The sequence below is a fragment of the Podarcis pityusensis genome (genome assembly GCF_964106645.2).
Source record: "Podarcis pityusensis genome assembly, chromosome: 10".
Taxonomy (NCBI): Eukaryota; Metazoa; Chordata; class Lepidosauria; order Squamata; family Lacertidae; genus Podarcis; species Podarcis pityusensis.
In genome coordinates, this window is record NC_138035.1 from 1,036,845 (window position 1) to 1,046,740 (window position 9,896).

Genomic DNA, 9,896 nt, shown 5'->3' on the forward strand with positions numbered 1-9,896 from the left:
CACGATGTGTATATAGATGTGTATATAATTCTAAAAATCAACTGCAGAAAGTTAAACAGTAGAAATCAAGAAGCCTGAAACCAGGAGGGAGGGAAGTCAGTAGGGGGATGGTGTACGTGATCCAGCTGTCTAACCTTTTTAAGTGCCAGTTATTCCTGACGGTTTGGACAGCAGATTATGTCACTATTATTTTTATCTATTCTTTTTTTTTTTTTTTTTCCTTTTTTGGTTTCTTGGTTATGTTTTCTATGTACCTATATTTATATTTATGTCTCATTTTTGACTCTTTCTGGTTGTTTCTTTTTTTTTTTCTTTTAGTAGTATTGACGTATGTGTATGTGTGTGTGTATGTGTATGAAATAAATAAAGAGATTTGTAAGAAGATACATGTGCAATAAACGTTATACAGACTGGATGGATGAACCATTCAACAAGTAGCATAAGTCCAATCGCAGAACGGCAACCCCATGACGCCACAACGGCAAGGGTAGCACACCGGAGAATCTGAAAAAGTTTTTCAAAGATATTTTTCAAAGGTTGAACTGGACGAGATGTTCTTCAATGGGTCTTGAGTTGGAAACCCAAAGCCGTGTGCATGGATCAGTTACGGGAAGTCAAATCAAAGCCACTGCCCTGGTGAGAATAACGCAAGTGGGCAAAAGGAGACCTGTTGTTCTCCAGATATATTACAGGTTTTGCCACACACTTCACCAGTCCGAAAAGCCAGTCGTACAAAATGGTTTGCTCAGGATAAAGAAGGTATTCTCAGGCACTTAACGAAACAGCAACTAAAGAGCCAGTGTGGTGTAGTGGTTAAGAGCGGTAGTCTCATAATCTGGGGAACCGGGTTCGCATCTCCGCTCCTCCACATGCAGCTGCTGGGTGACCTTGGGCCAGTCACACTTCTCTGAAGTCTCTCAGCCCCACTCACCTCACAGAGTGTTTGTTGTGGGGGAGGAAGGGAAAGGAGAATGTTAGCCACTTTGAGACTCCTTAAAGGGAGTGAAAGGCGGGATATCAAATCCAAACTCTTCTTCTTCTTCTTCTTCTAAAAAATAAGCTAAACCTCACAATTATGGCAAGTCGTGTGATTAACAAATCAGTGCAGCATTTAGAATCTGTAAGGTAAAGGTAAAGGTACCCCTGCCCGTACGGGCCAGTCTTGCCAGACTCTAGGGTTGTGCGCTCATCTCACTCTATAGGCCGGGAGCCAGCGCTGTCCGCAGACACTTCCGGGTCACGTGGCCAGCGTGACAAGCTGCATCTGGCAAGCCAGCGCACACGGAACACCGTTTACCTTCCCGCTAGTAAGCAGTCCCTATTTATCTACTTGCACCCGAAGGTGCTTTCGAACTGCTAGGTTGGCAGGCGCTGGGACCGAACGATGGGCGCGCACCCCGCCGCGGGGATTCGAACCGCCAACCTTTCGATCGGCAAGCCCTAGGCGCTGAGGTTTTACCCACAGCGCCACCCACGTCCCATTAAAAACATTAACAAAATAGCAATTAAAATAGAAGCTAAGCTCATTCACACAGTCTCTGCACCCCCAGGACTCAGAGCCTTTTGCTCTGTTCAGTTCATTAAAGCTCCGGCTGAGTTGCATCCCCTTCCCCTCAGGCCTGGCTGGGAGGCTGCATGCAGAGGCGTAGCAACGTCAGGTGGTACCCGGTGCGGAAAATTTCTTGTCACTCCCCCCCCCCCCAAAATGAATTATTTATTTATTTATTTGGTTTTACGTTATTTCATATTTTCTTACAAAGGAATGTGGATTCTGGGCCTCTGATAACAAGTAGGCGACTATGGACAGATACTTAAATCTACAGGATGGGTTGTGTTTTGGCTTGTGTTATTTCATTTATATTTATTGTTTGTTTGTTTGTTCAATAAAATTTATTTTTAAAAAACTTGCAAAGTGGTTTACCAAAACAAAAACACACCACAGCAGTAAAATCAAGAAAAATTAACAATCCTACTTTAAAACATACAAAAGCTAAAATATTAAGATTAAAATTACTTCAGCTTCCTAAGCATCTAGGTATGCTTGCCTAAAGAAGAATGCTTTTAGCAGGTGCCTGAAAAGAGTCTAGCAAAGGCACGTGCTTTGTTGCAAGAGGCAGGGAGTTCCAAAGGGCAGGTGCTGTCCCAGTAAACAATGCAGTGCAGATATTATGTGGAACCTGTAGCAGTGCTTGAAACTACTGAAGGGGAGGTTTTATTTATTGTGATTTCACCATGCTCTGTATTATCTACTCAGCTTAGTCTTATTTTCTTCACAAAAGCCGACTTTCCAGGACCCGGGAAGCCCAGCGGAGGGTAGGGCAGTAGGGCAGTTCATAAATTTTTTTTCTTAAACAAATAAACAAATAAATGCTTACTCCAAAGGTCTTATCTTACTAAACTAGGGATTATATAGCTATATCTGACATTTCATGCATATCAGTTAATATCTTGACCCTGCTCCACTGAATTGAAATTTCAGCCTTCACGACAGAAAAACGGCCAAGTAAACATCTATTTTTGTGGAGGAGGGTCAAGATATTAACTGATATGCATGAAATTTCAGAGATCCCTAGTGTAGTAAGATAAGACCTTTGGAGCAGGCTTTTTTTTAAAAAAAGTTTTTTATGAACCGCCCTAGTAAGGCAGTAATTGGTCCTGAATGGGGTAACTGTGCCCCTGAAGAACCAGGTGCGCAACCTGGGAGTCATTTTGGACTCACAGCTGTCCATGGAGACACAGGTCCATTCTGTGTCCAGGGCAGCTGTCTACGAGCTCCATCTGGTACGCAGGATGAGACCCTCCCTGCTCACAAATTGTCTCTCCAGAGTGGTGCATGCTCTGGTTATCTCCCGCTTGGACTACTGCAATGCACTCTACATGGGGCTACCTTTGAAGGTGACCCGGAAACTACAACTAATCCAGAATGCGGCAGCTAGACTGGTGACTGGGAGCGGCCACCGAGACCATATAACACCGGTCTTGAAGGACCTACATTGGCTCCCAGTACGTTTCCGAGCACAATTCAAAGTGCTGGTGTTGACCTTTAAAGCCCTAAATGGCCTCGGCCCAGTATCCCTGAAGGAGTGTCTCCACCCCCATCATCTGGACACTGAGGTCCAGCGCTGAGGGCCTTCTGGCAGTTCCCTCGCTACAAGAAGCCAAGATACAAGGAACCAAGCAGAGGGCCTTCTCGGTGGTGGCTCCCTCCCTGTGGAATGCCCTCCCATCAGATGTCAAGGAAATAAACAACTATCTGACATTTAGAAGACATCTGTTCCCTGTTTAGGGAAGTTTTGAATGTCTGATGTTTTATTGTGTTTTTAATATTCTGCTGGAAGCTTCCCAAAGTGGCTGGGGAAACCTGGTTATCTCCCGCTTTGACTACTGCAATGCTCTCTATGTGGGGCCACCTTTGAAAGTGACCTGGAAAGTGCAACTAATCCAGAATGCGGCAGCTAGACTGGGGACTGGGAGCAGCCGCCGAGTCCACATGACACCAGTCCTGAGAGATATGCACTGGCTCCCAGTACGCTGCAAAAACACTGTACTGTTTTTAACCCTTGATTGGGAGCCACCCAGAGTGGCTGGGGAAACTCAGCCAGATGGGCGGGGTATAAATAAATTATTATTATTATTATTATTCCAAGCACAATTCAAAGTGTTGGTGCTTTAAAGCCCTAAACGGCCTCAAAGGCCCAGTATACCCGAAGGAGCACCTCCACCCCTATCGTTCAGCCCAGACACTGAGGTCCAGCTCTGAGGACCTTCTGGCAGTTCCCTCCCTGCACAAAGTGAGGTTATAGGGAACCAGGCAGAGGGCCTTCTCCGTAGTGGCACCCGCCCTGTGGAACTCCCTCCCATCAGATGTCAAAGAAACTACCAGACTTTTTGAAGACATCTGAAGGCAGCTCTTTAATGTTTGATGGATTATCGTATTTTAATGTTTTGTTGGAAGCCGCCCAGAGTGGCTGGGGAAGCCCAGCCAGATGGGCGGGGTATAAATAATAAATTAGATTATTATTATTATATTCCTTGATAATTTGTCACCCCCCTCCATGATGGTACCCGGGTTGCCCCCCCCCCCCCCGCTCCCCCTTTCCTACGCCCCTGGCTGCATGCCTCTGGTTACCAGTTACTGGGAATCTCATTTGTGCAGAGTGGCTGCTTGCAGAACATGGAGGGTGCACTCTTCCCACCTTGGATCAAATCTATGCTGTCATGTGCCATAAGAAAGCTGCAGAGATAGCGCAGGATAGTGCTCACCCCGGAAACGATCTCTTTCAGCTTCTGCCTTCTGGAAGAAGGTCCAGGGTTATAAAGACCAGGACTAGCCGCCTGAGAAACAGTTTCTACCCAAATCCAATTCTGGTTCTAAACGCAGTCTCTATAGTATATTGTATTATAAAATGGGGTTTAGGAGTTTTTAGGGGGTTTGGAATGTTTTATGTAGATCTTCCATTTCATTGTTCTGTATGGGACAATGACAATAAAGATATCGTATATCGAGGGTTGTCGCTTGTTCTGCTTTGTGCCGTGACTTGGCGATGAGGAGGAGCGTGGGGGGCTGAGCAGCTGCAGTGCCACCCAAAGCCACACAAGGGCAGCTGCTCACCAAAGCTCTGAACTGGTCTGGAACTGGGGAGACTGCGAAAGGAACTGCTAGGTGAGAAGTTCTGAAACCATCTGTAAAAATTCAGCTAAAGATCACACAGCACGCAGCGAATCACATTACGGGCAGAAGAACAGGTTGGCTACTGCTGCTGCGATAGTTGAGTCAGTAGAGCAGGAGACTCTCAATCTCAGGTCCCTGCCGCTCCAGTCTGCTCACACAAAACAGAGCTGGATTTCGGTTTGATGAGGCCCTCAGCTCCTGAAGGTAATGGGGCCCTTGATATGTCCAGCTGTCCTTTGTCAACAACAAATGGTCACTGTTTTTTGTGTTGAATGTAACTACGGGACCACCTCTCCTCGTATGCCCTGCAGAGGACCTTAAGGGCCACAAATGACAACACTTTGGAAGTCCCAAGTCGCAAGGTGGTTAGATTGGTCTCAGCTAGGGCCAGGGCCTTTTCAGCACTGGCCCCGACTTGGTGGAACGCTCTGTCACAAGAGATCAGGGCCCTGTGGGACTTGACATCTTTCCACAGGGCCTGCAAGACAGCTGTTCAGCCTGGCCTTTGGTTTGGACTCAATCTGACCCTTTCCCTCCCCTTATGGTTTTGATCTATGGGCTATTATTAAAATGAGTCTGCTTTTCAAATTGTACTTTAACCTGTATTTTAAATTGCCCCCCCCCCATTATGTTTTTATTGTAATTTTACTGGTGTTAGCCACCCTGAGCCTGGCTGTGGCCAGGAAGAGCGGGGTATAAATAAAAAATATTATTATTATTATTATTATTATTATTATTATTATTATTATTATTTAATTGATGGACCTAAAGCCATTTGCACATCACAAAATATGTATTTTATCAAAGTGATTGTTGAACTGAAATACAATTAAGCAGAGGCTTGACAACCATATGTCAGGAGTGCTCTGATGGTGTTTCCTGCTTGGCAGGGGGTTGGATTCGATGGCCCTTATAGTCTCTTCCAACTCTATGATTCTATGATTCTATTTAATACAGTTTCCTGCCCCCCCCACCACCAAGAGAGTGGGGCCCTAGGCTATAGCTTGTTTAGCTTGTATGTAAATCTGGCACTGCGCACACACAAAACAGATCAATATCCTGCCTTTGGACCCCACCCAGGCTCTCCTGGGAGGAAGGCGAAACAGCGCAATCCACCTAAACAAACAGCTGGACATAAGGCCAAGCCAAGCCCAGAGCCAAGTCTACCAAGGGAGGCTGAAAACATGAACGAAATACTGATCAAGAGCTGCCAAATGTTTGCAAAAAGGCACGTGCTTTTAACTGGTGCCTAGACATTAACCGTGTAGTAGTCAGCACATGGCAAATTATTATTATTATTATTATTATTATTATTATTACTCCAAGGTGCTCCAGGGTCTGGCAGGTGCTCCAGCAGCACAAGACATCTCTGCAGCTACAAGACACCCAGGTCCCCCCTCCCCTCCGTCATAACTGCAGGGGCACCAGGTGACCTGGGATCCCTGCGGACAGAGTCATCGAGAACTGGCACTCCTCCCGATATTACTGAATTGCCCCCCCCCCCCGCCGCCAGTGTTCTTGGCCTACGAGTGGCAGCAGGGGCTGAGCCCAGATTGCGGCTGCTAAGAGGCTTGGCCTGCCAGCCCTCTGCTGGCTCAGCGCTGGCGCTTCTCTCTAATCCCAGATCGGAGGACGCAGCAGCAGAACAACGGCAGCAGCAGCACTCCGCTGGGCTCAGGCCGTTACTAGGTGCTGGGGCTCAGGGGGAAGGCAGGCGAGGAAGGCAGCGGCAAGATCTCCGCAGGGGCTTAACTGGAACGGAGAAATGGAAGCAGAGACTGCTGGGTCAGGCCAAAGGGGCCCATTTAGTCCAGCACCTGCTTCTTCACACTGGCCATTATGGGAAGCCAGAAATCAGGATTTGAGCGCAAGAGGCCTATCTGAAGGAGCGTCTCCACCCCCATCGTTGTGCCCGGACACTGAGGTCCAGCGCCGAGGGCCTTCCTGCAGTTCCCTCCCTGCGAGAAGCAAAGCTACAGAGAACCAGGCAGAGGGCCTTCTCGGTAGTGGCACCCGCCCTGTGAAAAGCCCTCCCACCAGATGTCAAAGAGAAAAACAACTACCAGACTTTTAGAAGACATCTGAAGGCAGCCCTGTATAGGGAAGCTTTTAATGTTTGATGTATTACAGTATTTTAATATTTTTTTGGAAGCTGCCCAGAGTGGCTGGGGAGGCCCAGCCAGATGGGTGGGGTATAAATAATAAAATTATTATTATTATTATTATTATTATTATTATTATTATTATTATTAGAAGTTCTCCCTTCCTGCGGTTTCCAGCAGAGACAAGCCATAAGCATCCTGACTAGTAGCCACGGAAAGCCCTCCGTGATTTTTTCCATCATCTTTTAAAGCCACCCAGGTTGGTGGCTTCAAGTGGAAGGGAGTTCCAGAGTTTAACTCTGTGCTGTGTGAAAAAGTTCTTTGGTTTTATCTATCCCAAATCTTCAATGGATGTGCACGAGTTCTAGTGCTGGATTACTTTTATTGCATTGCCTATCAAATGCTTCCACCGCCAAGTCCTCTCTGCCTCCTCACCCACCTCGCAGGGTTGTCATGAACGCGAGGACACGCCGGCCAGGGAACCCAGGGGCCTGACCCCGAGCTCCTTGGAGGCCAGGTGGAATAAAAATGTCAGGAATAAAATAAGGAGGTAATTGAAGGGATTACGATTTAATCCTCTCAAGAACGGAAGCTGTGTCCCGTTCAGTTTGAGAGACTGCTTTGCACTGGAAGGAAAGAAACGCCCTCACCTCTTGGCGTTTCATAGCAGTGCCTCATCTGCCTGCACACATGTCAAATGCTCCTCTTCTTCATGGGATGATACTTAGAACCATAAAACTCTAGAGTTGGAAGGGACCCAAGGCAGGAATCGCAGCTGATTTCTTTTTAAATGACAATATATAAGCAGCTTAAAATTTGCAAGTGTGGAACAAAAGTGTTCAGAAGCCCATAGAACATGGGTAGGCAAACTAAGGCCCGGGGGCAGGATCCAGCCCAATCGCCTTCTAAATCTGGCGTGTTTTAACATGAGTAGAATGTGTCCTTTTATTTAAAATGCATCTCTGGGTTATTAGTGGCGCATAGGAATTTGTTCATTTCCCCCCCCAAAATATAGTCTGGCCCCCCACAAGGTCTGAGGGACAGTGGATCGGCCCCCTGCTGAAAAAGCTTGCTGACCCCTGCCATAGAACATGTTGCAGAACAATACTGAGAGCAGCAATGCAACTTAGAAACCCTTCGTTATATGCAGCGTGGGCTGCATGCAATACTGAGAACCACCCAGTTTGCAAAAGCCAGGGTGAAAAGAGAGGTCTGAAACACAAAGCAGGTGATTGCTGTCCGTGGAACTGACCGCCACATTGCCAGGGGCAACCGCACAATGGCCAATGACCACTGGGAGCCAATGACGATTCAGGATTAATATATATACAATGACAGCTACCAGAATGCTTGTGGCCCAGAGATGGAAAGACGAAAAGGTCCCAATGGCAAGGAATGGCAAGTTAAACTGATGGAATGTGTTGAGATGGCGAAAATGAGTGGAAAAATAAGAAACCAGGAAGACCAAGATTTTAATAAAGGCTGGGAGAAATTAATATCGTACTTGGAAGACCACTGTAAACAGCTGAGCTCTTTAACCGGACTTCAGTAACACTTGTGAGCTAACAGAGACTTAAGGTATACAGTGGTACCTCGGGTTAAGTACTTAATTCGTTCCGGAGGTCTGTTCTTAACCTGAAACTGTTCTTAACCTGAAGCACCACTTTAGCTAATGGGGCCTCCTGCTACCACCATGCCGCCAGAGCACGATTTCTGTTCTCATCCTGAAGCAAAGTTCTTAACCCAAGGTACTATTTCTGGGTGAGCGGAGTATGTAACCTGAAGCGTATGTAACCTGAAGTGTATGTAACCCGAGGTACCACTATAAATGTTAAATGGAATAAACGGAGGGCATAAAATATGCAGCAGGAAATGTTAAATATGGAACCCATGGAAGGGTAGATGGCACTCCAAGGATGCAATGGAGTCTTGTATCTGGGTTTTGTTGTTGTTAATTATATTGGATTGAGAATGTTGGAAAATCAATAAAATTTTGTTTAAAAAAGGAAAGAAACAGAAAGCAGGTGATGGCTGTCCATGGAACTGAGGGCAACATTGCACAATGGGCAATGTCCACTGGGAGCCAGTTACGATTCAGGCTTAATACACAAACTACTAATGGTAAAGGAGACCTGATTGCGTTTCACAGAATCACAGAATCACAGAGCTGTAGGGACCCCAGGGGGACATCTAGCTCAACCCCCCAGCAACGCAGGAATCACAGCTAAAGCATCCTTGACAGATGGCCACCCAACCTCTGCTTAAAAGCCCCCAAGGAAGGGCAGTCCACCCCCTTCCCTTGTGGGCGTGACTTGTGCCTCCCCTGGCACCCACCATGCAACATAGCTAGGCTGCAACGAAGCCTAAATCTAATTGGCCACAGTTGCTGACACTCATGGTTGCTTGAGTTGAGATTTCTGCACGACAGGGGGTTGGACTAGATGACACTCGGGGTCCCTTCCGATTCTACGATTCATCCTGGGGTTCCTCCCCTGGCCCTGGCCTGCTGCCTCCAGGGTCTCCCCTCTCTCTGCTATTTCCCCATCTCTCCAAATGTCAGTTTGTAACCAGCCTCTTTCGCTCGGTCTGTGTTACTCTGTGCCACAATGAATACGAACAGCAACAGTAATAATTCGCGGAGAGGACCTGGATGGGTTTTCCGTGAGGCTGGCAGGATCCTGCGGCCCCATCTGGGGCTGGTCTTCTGCTGTTGCTTTTTCACCTCTCTTGGGAGACACTTGGCTCAAGGATCCCAAACAACACAGCTCTCCCTGAAGCCGCTCAGTTGAGGCATCAGCTGTCAAGACCCGCCGCCAAATGGGAGGGCTTCGAAAAAGGATTTGGGGGGGAGGAGGAGGAGGAGGAGAGGGCTATGGATGGCTCCGAGCCAGGATGAAGGCAGCCCTGCTTCTGAATACCGCAGGAGAGGAGAGTTGCTCTTGCGCTCGGATCCTGCTTTCGGGTTTCCCATTGGGGCATCTGGTTGGCCCAATGGACAGAACTGGAAAGGCCATGGGCCGGATCTTGCGGGGCTTGTCTTACGGTCCCTTTGGCCTGCAATGCTGGCTGCAACTGGCAAAAGGAAGCCCTGGCGCATCTGGGCCTGGCAATAATTGGGTGCC

The 9,896-nt window shown here is 47.4% G+C and overlaps 1 long non-coding RNA gene across 1 annotated transcript; it reads left to right on the forward strand.

The window, feature by feature from the left end:
- The first annotated feature begins 383 nt into the window (after positions 1–383).
- Positions 384–1,044, forward strand: LOC308486543. Its single transcript, XR_013991144.1, has 2 exons — positions 384–941; positions 989–1,044. It is a non-coding gene; the product is annotated as an uncharacterized lncRNA (long non-coding RNA).
- The last annotated feature ends 8,852 nt before the right edge of the window (positions 1,045–9,896 follow it).